Here is an 18397-nt window from a genome sequence, read left to right as displayed (position 1 = left end):
AACGATTTTCTAGGTCGTCATTTTTGGAGAACGCAGTTTCAAGTTGGCCCTGTAAGTCCTGTATTCGCGCAGTGTTTTGATTCACTAGTTATTGTTTGATCCGCTTTAATTTCAATTGTTTCAATTCTATTTCCCAGTTGCTGTAATTCAGCTTGAATGGCTGAGGTGATTTGGGTGGCAGTTTGGGAGAGACCACTGGCTAGCATGGTGCCAAACATTGCTGCGACCATAGAGGAAAAGTCCTGAGGTGAGGGGTGGGAGCCTGGTATAAAGGCCTCATTACCTCCTGGGCTGGCTGTAATGTCCTCCATAGGAGTGAGCGGCATTTCGTAAAGGACCCTGCCAAGGAGGGATTCTGTTGAGGTGGGGGACAAACAGGCAATGGAGTTAGTACTCACCGTGGGGCCTGTCAGCCCTGCTGAGCAGAGATGTTGGTCTACTATGGTGTCCTCCTCCTCCTGTGTGTCCCCTTGTGTGGCGGCATCTGGCGCCATCTTGGATCTGGCACCAGTGGGGGTCCCGTTCCCGTGTTCATAACATGGGAGAGGTCTCTCCTTGCTGTTCCTCCTGCCATCCCGGGGTTCCCGGGTTTTTCCCCCGTCAGCCTGGTCTGCTTGCAGCCAGGGCTCAGTGCTTTGAGCGACGCTGGAGGAGCTGCGAGGCCAGAGCGGTGCGGAGCTTGCGGATTATGCTGCCATCTGATGGGCTTCCGCGCATGCGCCTCCGTCAATTTCATTTTACCTGCTCCTGTGATGATGGCCACCAAGACAAAACCTTTAATTTCTCTAATGGAGACATAGACAACAATAAAGATAGCCATAAAAAAAAAATTGTTAGTATGCATGATGGGTTTTCATTTCTGTTAGTGGAAGTAGTGAACTGTACCCAGAAGAAGTTATAACCCCTTGCCACTCCATTCGAAATAAAAACAAAAAAAAGAAAGATTGAAGCTGGTTTGTACGTCACTATAAACTAGCCAATGACCTTTATTTTTTATGATTTTTTTTTTATTATTATACATGAAATAATCAAAACTATTATGCCCCGTACACACGAGCGGACTTTTCGACATCCAAACTCCGACGGACTGAGTCCGGCGGACTATCCGATCGTGTGTGGGCTGCAACGGACTTTAGAAATGAAGCATGCTTTAAATTTTCCCGACGGAACTCCGCCGGACCCGGTCCCCTTTGAAAAATCCGCTCGTGTGTGTGCTACTCCGACGGACTAAAACCGACGCTAGGGCAGCTATTGGCTACTGTCTAGGAACTTCCTACGTCGAATCCAGTCGTACGTCATCACGTTCGACTCCGTCGGAGTTTGGTGTGATGGTGTGTGGTCAAGTCCGTTCGGTCGAAAAGTCCGCCAGAACTCCGTCGGAACTCCGGCAGAACTCCTTTGGAGGTCTGTCAGACTTAATCCCTCTCGTGTGTACGGGGCATTACATTCTTACAGACTATAGATATCACATTTAAATTTATTCAGATATTATTTAATATTTATGTACAATATTTTTGTAGGCAATTTTGCATGATTTGCTTTTATTCCAAGTTAGTAATGTTTAATGATAATCTTAGCAATTAGATATGGAAAATAAAAATACAATGAAAAGAAACTATTCCAAAACCTGACTATAATCAGCAATCTGAAAAAGTCTGAAGAAGCAACTTAACTCATGTACAGTATGTTCCTTAGTAATCACAGTTACCTTATAACTGAGAGAAAGGTCATACTTTGGACATGTGTATAGTCCTTTAGACCAGGGGTCTCCAAACATTCTAAACAAAGGGCCAGTTTGCTGTCCTTCAGACTTTGGGAGGAGGGGGGGCAGACTTTGGCTATTGAGAGTAAGAAAGGCCTCAACATCAGTGGGTAAAAAAGCCATCTTTGGTGTCAATGGAAGGAATGGTGCCCCATTGTTGGTGTCATTGGGAGGAATTAGGCCCCATCATTGGTGTCATTGGAAGGAATTGTGCCCTTTTATTGGTGTCATTAGCAGGAATTGTGCCCCATCATTGGTGTAATTGGAAGGAATTGTGCCCTTTTATTGGTGTCTTTAGCAGGAATTGTGCCCCATCATTGGTGTCATTGGGAGGAATTGTGCCCCTTTATTGGTGTCATTAGCAGGAATTGTACCCCATCATTGGTGTAATTGGAAGGAATTGTGCACCCTTTATTGGTGTCATTAGCAGGAATTGTGCCCCCATCATTGGTGTCATTGGGAAGAATCGTGCCCCATTATTGGTGTCATTTTTTTAGGAATTGTGCCCCTTTATTGGTGTCAGTGGGGAGAAATTATGTCCCATTGTTGGTATCAGTTGAAGAAATAGTGCCCCAAGGGCCAGATAAAAGCAAGCAAAGGGCCACATCTGGACGCAGTTTGGAGACCACTGCTGTAAACATTTCAAAACATTTGACATATCTTTATCTTTTTTTCTTCTTCATGTCTATTCTGATCAGCAAACTTTCTATATGTTTCAATGTCAATTTTTGAGTTCATGTTTCAAGTCAGTCATATATTAATGCTCTGACTTTGCCAAGGCTTTGGTTGCTCATTGATTCATTATAGAACCCTGCCCCTTTATATATATATATATATATATATATATATATATATATATATATATATATATATATATATACATATATATATATATATATATATATTTATATATTTACACTAACCACTTCAGATCCGCGCTATTGCCAAATGACGGCATTAGCGCGGACCTACATTTCCAGGACTACGTCTATTGACGTCGTCCTGGTTACGAGCGGCCTGCGCGCCCCCTGAGGGGCGCGCGCGGCGCGCTCTGTGATCGGCGAGTCCGTGAGACTCGCCTGATCACCGATCCGTGTAAGGGGTCGATCCCGACCCCTTATCACGTGATCAGCTGTCAGCCAATGACAGCTGATCATGTGATAGAACGGAGCCGGTAATCGGCTATTATTCCTCCTCGCGCTGACAGCGCGAGGAGAGAAAAAAAAAGCCGATCGCCGGCGGCCGTGATCGGGACATCAGTCCCGATCACGGCCATCAATACAAGGGACCACCTGCCACCTGCCTGTGCCCACCTGCCTCCCGCAGTGCCATCCTGAAGTAAAATAAAAGAAAAAGTAAGTGCCCCCCGTCAGTGCCCCCTGTCAGTGCCCATAGTGCCCACAGTGCCACCCACAGTGCCACCCACAGTGCCACCCCACAGTGCCACCCCACAGTGCCACCCACAGTGCCACCCAATCTGCCTCAAAGGTGCTGCACCCCAGTGCCGCCCATCAGTGCCCAGCAGTGCCGCCCATCAGTGCCCAGCAGTGCCGCCCATCAGTGCCCAGCAGTGCCACCTATCAGAGCCACCTATCAGTGCCACCTATCAGTGCCCATCAGTCCCATCTATCTGTGGTACCTATCAGTGCCCATCCGTGCCACCCATCCGTGCCACTTATCCGTGCCACCCATCCGTGCCATCTTATCTGTGCCCATCTTTGCCCATCAGTGCCGCCTTATCTGTGCCCATCGGTGCCGCCTTATCTGTGCCTATTAGTGCCGCCTTAACTATGCCTATCAGTGCCCACCAGTGCAGCCCATCAGTGCCCACCAATGCAGCCCATCAGTGCCCACCAATGCAGCCCATCAGTGCCCACCAATGCAGCCTATCAGTGCCGCCTAATCAGCGCACTTCAATGAAGGAGAAAAATGACCCGTTTGCAAAATTTTATAACAAACTATTAAAACATGATTTTTTTTTTTTTTTTTTGCATCTTTTTTTGTTTGTTTAGCAAAAAATAAAACTCCGAGCTGTAACTAAATACCACCAAAAGAAAGCTCTATTTGTGGGAAAAAAATGATAAAAATTTCATTTGGGTACAGTGTTGTATGGCCGCGCAATTGTCACTCAAAGTGCATCAGCGCTGAAAGCTGAAAATTGGTCTGGGACTGAGGGGGGTTTAAGTGCCCAGTAAGCAAGTGGCTAAACTACAAATTTGATACCAAATCACATCAATGAGTTAGTAGTATAATACTGTTACAATAGCAGGAGGAACACAATGATGGTGATGAATAGCTTTGCAGTTGATAGAGCAGTGCCTGGAACACAAAAAAATATAAATATATATAAATGATCATTAAAAAATAAATAAATAAAAATAAACATTAGATGACAGCAACTAGATCTGTAAACGTTCAGGTGACTCGGGGTCTGGCAGATAAGAGATACTTCCAGTTGAGGCTTCTCAGGAGCTACAACTTTTTTCCACAGTAACAGAGAAGTCTACAGTAAACTGTCCGACCAGCAGTACGTGTATACCAAACCCAAGGCCTTGTATACAAAATAATCTGTTTGGGATTGTAATAGACATATGCAATTCGTTTCGTTCCGAATTAGTTTTTTTTAACAAATTTCGACAAATTCTTAAATTCGGAAATATACGAATTAACGAAAACCTGTTTAGCAAATGTTTCTGAATATTCATAAAATTGAATAATGGAAAATTTGTAAATTCGAAAACGAGTAAATTTGAAAATGAGTAAATTCATAAATTCAAAAATTTGAGAATCCAAAAACCCCAAAATTCGAAAATCTGAAATAATAACGAACTAATAATAACTTAACTATTACTAACTATTAAATTTGTCAGTTAGTGAACGTGAAAAATACAAATTTATCCAAAGCTATGAATTACCCAAAATAACTTATGCCGTATCTAAAGGAATGGAACGTAACAAATTATTAATAATAAATAACAATAATAATAGGAAAAACATTGTATTATTATTATTATTATTATTATTTAATATTCTTTTGTTCTGTTCCATTTGTTTGGATGGGGCATTCATTATTTTGGATAATTGGTAACTTTGGATCAATTCGTAACATTCGCTAATGCCCTGTACACACGATCGGACATTCTGACAACAAAATCCGTTGGAAAAATCCAACGGATTTTGACCCAAACTTGTCTTGCATACACACGGTCGCAACAACGTTTTCGGAAAATCCGATCGTTCAGAACAAGGTGACGTACAACACGTACGACGGGACTATAAAGAGGCCAGTAGCCAATAGCTTTTGTCTCGTAATTTATTCTGAGCATGCGTGGCTCTTTGTCCGTCGGAATTTAAACACTCTCAAACTTCATATGTCGGAAATTTCGATGGAAAAAGTCAGATGGAGCCCACATACGATCGGATTTTCTGACAACACAGTCCGATCGCACATTTTCTGCTGGAAAGTCCAACCGTGTGTACAGGGCATAACAGAATTTTTTTTTTAAAGGAAATTCCAATACCTATAATTTAATAGTTAATTATTAATGGTTAGTTCGTTAGTTATTCTTTCAAATTTTTGGAATTTCTTTCTTATTTTTGGATTTTTCTAATTTTCGAATTTACAAGTTTTTGAATTTACGAATTTATGAATTCGTGATTATGAAACGATTGACCCCAAAAACAAATAAGAAAAAAGAACGAATGAAACAAAAACAAGCAAATGTTTTGGCAGTGCACATATCTATATTGTAAGATCATACAAGGACATCTCACCCCCCTCTCATGTCTTTGGGGAACCTTTAGTTAAACAAATTATTACTTGTACTCTGTGAATGAATGACGTAACTGTGAGGGCGGAGCCCCACACAGCCATGCTATTTTCAAAGAATGACAGCTGGTAAGGGGAACTTCTCCCCGTACTGCTGTCACACACAGAGGGCTTGGATCAATGAGCTGCTGCAGGAGCGGGAGCATGTTACCCGTTCCACTCTAAAAATGTATGGAACATGTAACATGTTCCCAAAGGTGAACTTATCCTTTTAACCGCTTCCTGACCACCTCACGTAGATATACCGTGGCAGAAGGGCACATACAGGCAGATTAATGTACCTGTACGTTGCCCTTTAAGAGGCGGCTCGCGCACGTCCGCCAGGAGCTCTGTGACTGTGATCGTGGGATACCCGCGACCGTCTTGCGGTGAGGAAGAACAGGGAGATGTTAATGTAAACAAGCATCTCCCCATTCTGCCTAGTGATAGTGTCACTGATCAAAGTTCCCTGTAATCGGAAGTGGTGATCAGTGACGTGTCACACACAGCCCCCCCACAGTTAGAATCACTCCCTAGGACACACTTGTTTGGACGGTTGATCTCCGGGTTTGATGGATAGGAGCAGTAAAAGTTAATGGAATGCACATCTCCATCAGATTGAGGTGTTAGGTATACAGTTTTTGTATATGTGATATATTAAAGTGAATGGGGTCCGCCACGAACCGCATTTGGGCACGTTTGCGGATCGCGTTTGCAAAATGTCCCGTCGGAAGTTCGTCCATCACTACTGGTAACAGGGATTCCCTTATTTTGGAGAGGTTTCCTCTAACTACCAGTTGTGGCTATAGGGTAGTAAGGGGAAATTTCCCTAATGGGACACAAATAACATGAAAACTAACAGGGGTTATACTCTCCCTTACTCTATCCAAAAGGGAAAAAAGTTACCCTTTGGTTGTACAGTGAAGAAGGGATAACAACTTATGAAAATACCTATTCCGGGAAGACGGAGACATATGAAAAACATGATATCCATATTCAAAAAAACAGTTTTTTTTAAGGGTTGTTCATTTTATGTGGAGATATAAGACTCGGCTTGTAAATAATTATGATCATGCAGATGGATCCACTCGGCTATGGAATAGTAATCTGTGCTAGTACAGTATCATTGCGGAAAGAAGGTATGTCTAATTTAATTCAAAACTTTATCAATAATAAAAAAAAAGAATAAAAGCTCTTGGATTAAAAGAAAACCTTTGTAGCCTAAGGTAACAGTGTTACTGAATTGCAAGTGCTTTGCAAGCAAGCACATGTGTTATATATCAAAGTGAACTTGGCTTTATAATGGACGTGACTTCTGTCCAAGTCTCCACTAAGCTCCAACAACCCCATAATGCTATTCCCAAATGTTTTGCCTTTCATTTCTATCTTAAACTAGATGAGTTGTTTTACAAAGTGAGAGTTTACAATTAGTGATGGACGAACTTCCGACGGGACGTTTCGCGAATGCGGACCGCGAACGCGGCCGATAGTTCGGGAAACAGTCCTTACAGAACGGCAGACTGTACCTCACTCAACCCTATGTACTGTAGCACCCTACACAGACCAAGTTACCAGTCCTGATAAAGAGCTTTGTGGAACAAGTGAGTTGTGAATGATTAGCAGACTGCAGCAGAAGGGCAGCAGTCAATTATAATATTCTTTCTATATTTGGAAGAAAGAATATTATACGTGTACAAGCCTATTACCATACCACTGATACCAGTCCTGAAAAGAACCTTTGTGGAACTAATAGTAACAGCTACTGTTTAAACTGACCCTCACTGCCTGACACACTGCTTCCTTCCTGTCCCTATACAAACTGGCAAAACAGAGGAGACTGGAACGATAACTGGTTACTCGAATAGCACTTTTGTGGACCTGATAGTAACAGCTAATGATGATGATGATGATGACTAATCTGGCTGTCCCTAAAATAGCAGCACACAGCGCTCTGTCCCTTTATCTAAACTGACAAAAGACACTCAGGCTGCTGCAACAATCAGTAGCACAGCAAACCTATATACACCTAACACCTATACCAGTCCTGAAAAGAACTTTTGTGTACCAAATAGCTAGCGTTTTATCTCTCCCTGCTCCAAACAGCAACCTTTCCCTATAGTGACAGAAGAAAGAATGTAAATTGGCCGCCGGATCGGGTGTATTTATAAGTTAGGGGGAATGTCCAAGTGTCCATGTGCTGTCATGTCTCAATTGGCTGTCCTGTACCCCATGATGGATGTGTCATCAGGTCAAAGTTCCTTTACACAGTAAAAACACGGAAGTCCGCCGGGCGAACAGCGCCAATAGTCCGCCGAAATGGCGGACCACGAACAGCCGAAATTCGCCGCGAAACGACCGCCGGGGCGAACTGTTCGGCCATCCCTATTTACAATCACTTTAAGTGTGAAAAAGCGTGAAATGCAACATCCTTTATTGACTATTGTGGATCTGGCATTTGACGGTCAATTAATTTCTTTTATTAGAGAGCTCCAGGTAGCAATTTTGATTGTGGCCTTACAATATTTTGGAAGGGCTTGGATGAAAGGCGTTGGATCTGTGATGGAATATTAATGGGGATCTGGGTATTAATTATTTGTTTAAAAGAATGCAATAATTACAAATTGGCTGCTTTCAAACACAGGGTAACCTTCTTGGATGCCTTGAAGCCACTTGGAGGTTAAAATAAAACATCAAATAGTCCAAAGAACTTAATGCAAAAGAACAGTCTGCTTTACGGGCCAGGCAGTATCCCCTTCTTCAGGGATTAGGGTGAAAAATATGGGTCTCTGACTTAATCATATATTCTAAAGAAAACTGGAGGAGAATTATTGCTAAGGAAAATAACTCCAGCAGCCAGAACTTTGCAAGCAAAGTTATTTTTCTGAACCTGGGAACCCGTGAATTAGACAAGGTCCTGATTTTTCATCATACGCAGCTTCCGAAGCCATAAAGAAGAGATTGAAGCTTGGCACCAAAACAATTTAGCTTGCTGTGTTTTTGTATAACGCCTTTTGGATTCTATAATAAAAAAAGAAAATTGCCACAATACTCACATATCTAAACATAAATGACCATAGGTTTTCCAACTAGATGTCTTATTATACCATCCAAACTCATTTATTAACACCATATGTGAAAAAAGATCACACAAAGATAATTTTTATCTCAAAGTGTCCATAAACAATCCTTTTTACCCTTACCCCCAAGTAAATGTGAAAATTCTTCAAAACCTCCTGAAGGATCCAAGGATTGAAGGGCTTGATTTTAAACTTAGCAGAGTTGAATGACCATACTAGAATTTTAGGTCATATGTGTTTTTTTAGGAGACACTAGTCCCCAAATTGTTCTGCTTCATCTATAATTCACAATCACGGCATAAAGTTTCCAGATAGAATATGAAAAAAAAACAAAAAACATTATTCTCCAAATTGTGTTTGTTAAAGTAATACATTGTAAAGATTAATTTGAGTTTTATTAAACTGTGCTTAATTTTGTTTGAACCTAATATTGTATCAGATAGCTGACTTAACGAACGGCCTTTCAAACGTGGGGTATGCCTGTATTAGATAAGGACCTGAACGACCGCAACATACAGGGATATACAATGTAATTAGGGATGAGCTTCGTGTTCGAGTCGAACATACGCTCGACTCGAACATCGGCTGTTCGCCCGTTCGGCGAATTCCGAACGTTATGGGCCGTTCGCGCCAAATTCGTGTGGCGCTCATGGCCCACAATGCACTGTGCCATCGCAGTGCATTGCTGGCTCATGATTGGCCAAGCATGCACTGTGACCCCGCATGCTTGGCCAATCACAGCGCCGGCAGCGAGGAGAGCCATGATTGGCCACAGGCAGGATGCCTGTGGCCAATCATAGCTCAGGCTGTGTAGTACACGCTCCACACTATATAAGGCCGCTAGAGCGGTGGCCTTGTGTAGTGTGTTGGCGTCTGTAGCAGTTAGTGGGTGTTCTGTGTACCTTCAACACAGTATACACCGATCGTTATCGGACGATTTTTCATTCTTGCTCTTCTGTAGTGGTTGTTGTCTGTGTGTCCTGACGGCAGTATACACCGCTATCTTGCTCGTTTTAAATAGAGCTTGCAGTCAGTGGTAGGAGATTGTGTGTGCTGTCTGCGTGCTCTGAACCCAGTATACACCGCTATATCCATCTATATAGCTAACTATCTTGCTCGTTTTAAATAGAGCTTGCAGTCAGTGATAGGAGATTGTGCATGCTATCTGCGTGCTCTGAACCCAGTATACACCGCTATATCCATCTATATAGCTAGCTATTTTGCTCGTTTTAAATAGAGCTTGCAGTCAGTGGTAGGAGATTGTGCATGCTGTCTGCGTGCTCTGAACCCAGTATACACTGTCTGGGTGATGCCATTAGCCCAATTTTTCTGCCTCTGTTTAACAGGGGTGTTTAATTACAATTTTTGATGCAATGCTTTGCAGCAGGGTTAATTCCTGCACTAAAACTAGAGTATATGGGAGAGGTTGCAGTGTCGTGGCACCAGCACCAGTGCCTAAGGCACAATTTTTCTGCCCCTGTTTAACAGGGACTTGTAATTACAATTCTTGATATAATAGTTCACAGGAGGGCCCGTTCCTGTGCCCACCCAGAGTAACTGTGAGGACTTACAGTGTTGTGGCACCAGCACCACAACCACCAAAGGTAAATTTTTCTACCACTGTTCAACAATGGCATGTAATTACAATTCTTGATATAATCGTTCACAACTCCAGCGCCCACCAAGAGTCACTTTGCGGGCTTACAATGTTGTGGCAAAACCAACACCTTGTTCTGCCATTTCTGCAGAGCATATAGGGCAGGCCCCTACTTTCAAACATCCAACTTACAAACATCTCCTACTTGCAAACGGAAGGAGACAACAGCAAGTGAGATAAAAAAAATACGGACGGCAAAACAAATTATACATGGGTGATAACCCTTCCCTATGTTTTCCAAAAAGCTTAAAAATAGTTTTTTTGACTGGAGCTACACTTTAAAAATGTACCAGTTGAAAATTACAAACATATTTAACTTAACACAACAAACCTACACAGTCCCTGTCTTGTTTGCACCGCCTGTATACTGCTGTTCTGAGTATATAGGGCCTGGGGGCCACGTGTATTTCCTTTTTTTTTAATATGGGTACAGGGTTCCCCTTATTATCCGTACAAGACCCAAAGGGGCTGGTAATGGGCAGGGAGGGCTACCCATGCCATTTTTCTCAATGATTTTCATCCATATTGCAGGAACCAGATATAACATTAAAACCGCAAGCAGTTTTAAATGACGTTATTTCCGTTTAATGTAATTTTGTGCAGGGACTGTTCTAAACACGGGAAACACGTGGCACTTCACAGGCATACTATAGACACCCCCCAGGCACGATATTTAAAGGAATATTTCACTTTTTTTTTCACTTTAATCGTCAATAAAATCAGTGCTCCCGCCAAAACTTTTTTTTGCATTGACCCATGTCCCCTGGGGCAGGAGCCATGTCTCCAAACCCTTTTTAGGACAGTATCTTGCATATTAGCCGTTAAAATTAGCACTTTTAATTTCGAACGTTCGAGTCCCATAGACTTCAATGGGGTTCTAACGTTCGTGCGAATTTGGGGTCCGTTCGAAAGTTCTGGTGCGAACCGAACCGGGGGGTGTTCGGCTCATCCCTAAATGTAATACTGACTTATTATCACACACATAGGTTGGACTTGCGTCTTTTTTCAGCCTCACCTACTATGTAACTATGTACAGTGATTAGATATCTCAATGTGTTTTTATATATACTTTTTGGATTCTGGACTCTCTGGTTCCTTTTAAAGCTGTTTATTGCCACGTACACACGATCGGAATTCTCGTCGGAAGAAGCTCTGATGGTTTTCCCGAGGGAATTCCGCTCAAGGTGTCTTGCCTACACACGGTCACACCAAATTCCGACCGCCAAGAACGCGGTGATGTCCACCACCTACTACGGGACTAGAAAAGGGAAGTTCAGCACCACGTACGGCACCCTTTTGGCTCCTTCTGCTGATCTCATGTTTTTCGCGTGTTTAGTAGAAGTTTGGTTAGAGACGATTTGCGCTTTTCAGACTTGTGCTTCTGATCGTTCCTGCTCTACAGTTTGTGCTTGTCGGTGCGTATCTGCCTATCAGTGCATGTAGTCAGTTCGCATTTGTTTGTCATTGTGGACTATATCTTGGTATATAGTACGCTTTGATTTTCAGTGCTTATTGTCTGCTCGTTGCTGATTTGCGTTTCGTTCTTTCAGGCCTTGCTGTTTATCAGTGCTTTCTGTTGTCCTTTCTGACCAGCCGACCGTTTTGAAGCCATGTTACATGTACGTACTCATCGTAGAGTTTGTGCTGTGCAGGGGCTTTATGTTGGGGTTCTTACTTTGACACAAGCCCGGCCCATGAACAGTGCGAGAAGGAGTTCGTGGACCAAGAATTGGTTGCTCCAGTGTAACCAGTTATCTCATAAGCCTTTGCTGCGTGAGATCCGTGAGAATAATCCTGATGATTTCAGGAAATATCTCCGGATGACGGACCCCGTTTTTCACCGTCTGCTGGCTTTGCTTTCCCCTTATATCAGCAGGCAGGATACCTGCATGCGGCAAGCCATCACTCTGGAGCAGAAGCTAGTTCAGGACCTCAAGTTCTCCACAGGCATCTCCCCCCAGGCTCTGGGGATCATTATTCCAGAGACCTGTTCTGCCATCATTCAGGTCCTGCAGAAGGAATATATGAAGTTAAGTTTTCTCCTTTAACATCACATTCTATGTATTTAATGTTTGCTAATGTATTGTATTTCTTTCATCATTCTATAATTAACATAATTGTAATAAGCTGGGAATTTCCTCTTTGTCCTCATGCATGTTGGAATTTTGTATGCTCTTTTTTGTCCTTTGTGCATATTATCCTTCACTAACTCCCCCAGCATGCTATCCGAGGCCCATATACTCCTATAGTCTAGTCAATTAACAATGTATTTTGTCATCTCCATTTTAATGCTTTACCCTAGATAAAGGAGAAAAAAAAGAGAGAGAGGGGCGCCTCTGGGTGAAGATTTTTCAAAAGGTTTTATTTTCAGTGTAAAAACATAAAATTTTGCACTCACATTTAGTAGGCAAAAAGTAAGCATTAAACATTTCCTTTTTTGGACTTGACAAAGTAGTGCATTCCCTGCACTCACTATCATATGTAATTTTATAGACTTTTTTTAAGTGGGAACATAATATCTTTGATTTGCGCCAAATACTTGTCTTAATGCTTTACCCTAAAGACCCCCTAAAATGTTTACAAATGTTATTGTTGTCCTTAAATTAATGCAGAGTGCCAGATGCTTTTTTGGGGGACCCAAAATCATTTGGAACCCCCTCCCCCCAACTGCTAAGTCAGCTGATAGCAATCCATTATCTGCTGACTTTGCCAAACCCAATACACACTATACCTACCTCTTTTGTGGGCAGATTTATGGATGAATTTCTCCAAAGTATGTAGTGCAAGGGCCTGCCTCAATACTTTCAAATGCTACTGTTTACATTTTTCTTCTCATATTATTATCTTGATAGGTAATTTCAGAATCTACAAATGTGCTTCCATTTATTAATTTGTTTTGATGCCACTTCTTATTACCTGTCCAGTGGGATGCCAATAGTGTAATTAAGAAGGGGCTGGCCAATGTAGCACACATTACTTTATTATTACTCCATTACATAGTGGAGAGGGTGGTTACCTGTCCAAAACATACCTCCCCCCCCAAAATATTTACAAGGGGCCATCAGAGGGGGTGATGAATCTGATAAGTGGACCTTATATTTTAGCCTTTAAATACTTACATAACTTACTTAAATACTCTCGAGAGTGGTGGTTTGGAATTGCCACCCCCGGAGGAGAACGTTGAAGGACTACCATTTGTCTTCGTAGCAGATGAGGCTTTCGGTCTGGGAAACCATGTCTTGAGGCCATTCCCCCAGAGGACCCTCACCCCTGAGAAGAGGGTTTTTAATTACCGGCTGGCCAGAGCCAGAAGAGTTGTGGAGAGCGCGTTTGGGATTCTGGCCAGCTGGTTACGCCTGTTTCAAATGGCCATTAATATGGCAGAATACAAACTTAACACCATCATTTTATCTTGTTGCATCCTGCATAACTTTCTGAAAAGAAACAACCCAAATTATGTGGTCACAGTTGGGCCTGACGCCAGACTTCAGCAATCAATGACTTCCCTGGAAGTGGCCCGTCCTGGCTTGCCCCTGCAAAGTGCACGTGAAGTGCGCCAAAATTATTTGGAATATTTTTCTGGGAGGGGGGCCATTACTTTGCCAGCACATGTTGAATAAATTTTACATTTAAGCTGGAAAAATCTGGATTTTTGAATTACTGCTTGTGTTTCTTTTTTCTGTCTCCTAGGGCACTGGTAGTACCAAGTGGTTTGTACATTATTATCTAAACCCATTGACACTGTAAACACCAATTTAAACACAAAAAATGGTATTGATCATTGAAAAAAGAAGCCACACATTGTTGAAAAATTATTTTACTCCATACACATTCACATGTGTGTTGTAAAACATTTTTTTGTAAAAAAATATAAAATTTTGAGTTAGCTACATATTATTTTTGTTTTTAAGGTTACATAAACAGCCATGTTTCAAAACAGAACATACACGACTCTGGAACTTACAAAGTTCAACATTGAAAAACTTAAAAGGCAAAATCACACATTATATTGTCCAAAATATGTGGATCTTGCCTTCAACAGATGGAGTGAAGTCACCCCTGTAAAAGCCTAATTTTGAAGATGCACACAAATTGGGAGTCAAACTGGGGATTTGCATTCTGATCCCATGCCTAATGTCAACATGTGCTATCTCCCATCATGGGGGACAAATGGACGTGTTTTGGGGGTGCAACACCTTCCTCTCACCTACTTGAGTTTTGAGGAAGGGGTTGCAGGCACAAAATGCGTACATTGCTATCCCCTGATTGCAGATAGCACATGTTGGTGCATCTTCAAAATTTGGCTTTTTTAAAATGTAAAACTTTTTGAAAAAAACACAAAATGGTGCCAATTTTTTGGAAAATTTAATTCTTCCTAGGACATCAATCATGTTCTTAAGTTTTACTTCAATATCCATAGTTTTCTGTTTGATAATGTGTAAATCCTGACTGTTTTTAAGGTTACATAAACAGCCATGTTTCAAAACAGAACATACACGACTCTGGAACTTACAAAGTTCAACATTGAAAAACTTAAAAGGCAAAATCACACATTATATTGTCCAAAATATGTGGATCTTGCCTTCAACAGATGGAGTGAAGTCACCCCTGTAAAAGCCTAATTTTGAAGATGCACACAAATTGGGAGTCAAACTGGGGATTTGCATTCTGATCCCATGCCTAATGTCAACATGTGCTATCTCCCATCATGGGGGACAAATGGACGTGTTTTGGGGGTGCAACACCTTCCTCTCACCTACTTGAGTTTTGAGGAAGGGGTTGCAGGCACAAAATGCGTACATTGCTATCCCCTGATTGCATGTTGGTGCATCTTCAAAATTTGGCTTTTTTAAAATGTAAAACTTTTTGAAAAAAACACAAAATGGTGCCAATTTTTTGGAAAATTTAATTCTTCCTAGGACATCAATCATGTTCTTAAGTTTTACTTCAATATCCATAGTTTTCTGTTTGATAATGTGTAAATCCTGACTGCAGCACATGATGTCCTGGATTAGTCTTTGGGCACTGTCACTGGTGAAATGATCTGATTGTTCTTCCACATCACCTAAAAAAAAAAACACCATGTATTATAAATATGCAAGCATCCATCTCTTATTACCTGAAGCTGGGGTGTCAGACACTCACCTGTTGTGGTCTCAGTCTCGAGCACCTCTCCTTCCTCTACATCCTCTGGTTGTGACCTCTGTTCCCCTTGTTCAGGAGGTGAAGGGTCCCTGTTGACCTCATATTTCCCAGTTCTTTGCTCCCCTATGAGAATGAAACAAAAGGTATACTTAGCGCACAGATATTTGAGGCAACAAATATGAATGATAAACATTGCTTGGAAGTGGGGTACAATTGGCTTTTGGTCAGAATTACAAGCTGGAGATATGATTTATGCTCTACTAAAGCTGGAATACTTACCTTTTTTTTGGGCCCCCAAGTATACAATGGAGTACCTGTGTTTGACACCCTAAAAAAGTTTGTTCTGGTGTCCCACACTACTGCACCTGAGTCCAGATGTGTAGACAACTGCTGACTGTCATCTCCATACATTACACTGAATCTAGTTTGCTGTTCCTTCTAGGTTCAAACACATCTAGACAACAATGTCCTAAACCTCTTTAATTAAATTCAAAAATAACATGAACAAATGTATTTAATCAGGTATCTGGGAAAACAGCGTATTTATTTAGGAAACAAACGATGTTTACTACGACCGCTTACTGTGCGTATGAACATGAAATTAGCCATTTTTAAATGTACAACACCATAAAGAGAAACACACGGCGCAGCATGCAATATTAATAATAATAGGAACACACGACAAATACTTACTTTTTCGAAGAACTTTCTTGATCTTTCTATACTGATTGTGCTCCCTTAATTTGAGGTTCGACCAGCGTTTCCTCAATTGATCCTTGGATCGTCGTACCCCAAAATTCCTGTACAGACTCTTCACAACTTTAGTCATGATCTTGGCCTTTTTCTCAGATTTGGGTTTGGGTATGGACCATAATTCCCATCATAGTCGTTCCTCCTCAAGTTGTCGACCATCTCCAACATCTCAGCAAAGGACATATTTGTGGTCTTAAATCTCCTCCGGGATCGGGAAGTTCCTGGTTCCGGGCTTTCCTCCTCCTCGTTACTGGAATTATGCACCTGGTGTGTCTCCGCCATGTTCCTCTCCCACTGAGACGAAAGAGACGGGGCGGGGAATATTCTAGAAAAAACGCCAGGGGCGGGTGATGCGGGCGGAGTTTTACGCATGTGCAGTGTATATAAAGCTTAAAGACGTGTGTGTCGTAACTACGTTCTGTGTGCAGAGGAAGGAGGATCGGAAGCGGCGAACGTTAGAACGAAGGTAAGATTTTAACTTTGGTGACATGAGCGGACTATACTGAATCTAGATTGATATTGGCTTTTAAGATTATCCTGAGATTAGTGTTTTTGTATTTTGTTTGGTCTTGCAGAGAATATGTATCCATTTAAAGACCAAGAATTCCTGGGCGAATTCCTGGATAAATACAGAGATATGAGAAATCTATGGGAGGTGAAAAACCCCTTATATCATAACAAAGCAGCTAGGAAGGCAACGCTGGAGAAGCTGCTTGAATATGTAAAGATCTGGGCCCCCAATGCAGACATGAGGTCTCTGGAAACAAAAATTGGTAGCTTGAGAAGCACCTATAGGAAGGAGTATCAGAAGGTCCAGCAATCCCTGAGGTCAGGAGCAGCAGCAGATCAGGTGTATGTACCTAGTCTGTGGTACTATAACAGGATGTGGTTTCTTGATGACCAGATTGAGGCGAGGGAATCACTTTCAACTCTTCCGGCACCCCTTCCCTCCAGCCTTCCATCCAGCCTTCCTTCAACCCCAGCTGAGGCTTCTGTGGACCAACCTGGGCCTTCCATCCAGGAGGAGATTGAGGAGCCCAGTTGGAGCCAGGTATAGGATTTTTATACATATTTTTTATGTGAAAATGATGATTGTTAATTAGATGTTATTAATGATAAGAAATTAATGATTTAACAAAAAGTGTTTCACTTATCAATAGACAGTAGTGGCCAAAAATGATTGGGGTAAGAATGAAAAATGCTGGGCTCAGAATCATAGTCTTTTCTATTTAGTAACATTACATTTGCAACAGTCATGAGCAGAAAATTGTGTTTGTTTGATGAACAAAAAACTAAAACTCTGTCCCTTTTTCATACACAGGAAGACCTCAGCCAGGACGAGGCTCTGTCAAGTGGCACACAGGAGGAAGTGTGGGAAGGTGTCATCCAGGAGGTGGCGGGCCCAGTAACACCCTGTCTCATGTGCCTCCCCTCGTTCTTCCATACAACAGGCCCAGGAAGGGGATTAAAACAGAGGAGGCAGCACTGGCCCTCATCAAGGAGGCTAATGACACCCTGAAATCCCCCCTCGATGCTGTAGAGGCCTATGACATCTACATAGCCTCCAATTTACAGCAAATGGAGGAGGGCCACTGGCGCAAACTCTCCACAAGTGGTTGATTGGCGAAATAACTGATGACGAACACCTGTGTGCGCTCCCCCATCCTCCTCCTCCTCCTCCTGCCACAGGTCCACCTCCAGAGCCACAGCCTCCAGGGAAGGCTGTAGGGAAGGCTGCAGGGAAGGCTGTACGGAAGACAAGAAAGTGATTAGCTGCCTTCAGTCTGGTCTGAAGAACACACAGCCTGTTGTAATACCACAGCCTGGGTACATATGTCATCTGCTGCTGCTCCTGTTCTCTGGGATTCCTTGACCAGACTGACCTCCTTTCTATATGGACTTCTCAAGCTACCAAGTTTTTGAGCCACAAAGTTCATGTGTGCCTTGGGGGCCAAAGGCTTTGCAAATTCAAGCACTTTCTCCAGCGTTGCCTTCATCTTTATTTTGTTTTTATGTTAAATAAATTGTGATTTTTTTTCCAGAAAATACTTGCCTTTGTGTTTTTCTTCAAATAGCAAATATAAAATTTTTTGGGTGACTAGGCAGGTACATTTCAAAAATACAATGTCAAAATTAACAAGGGACACCAACAACAAACAGGTTTACAAATGCAACATAATAATGGAGCTGTGGAA

The sequence above is a fragment of the Lithobates pipiens genome, unplaced genomic scaffold (assembly GCF_037356315.1).
Source record: "Lithobates pipiens isolate NorthernLeopardFrog02 unplaced genomic scaffold, aLitPip1_a1.2 Scaffold_22, whole genome shotgun sequence".
Taxonomy (NCBI): domain Eukaryota; kingdom Metazoa; phylum Chordata; class Amphibia; order Anura; family Ranidae; genus Lithobates; species Lithobates pipiens.
The sequence above is the reverse complement of the archived record's forward strand: the minus strand, read 5'-3'. Positions refer to the sequence as shown.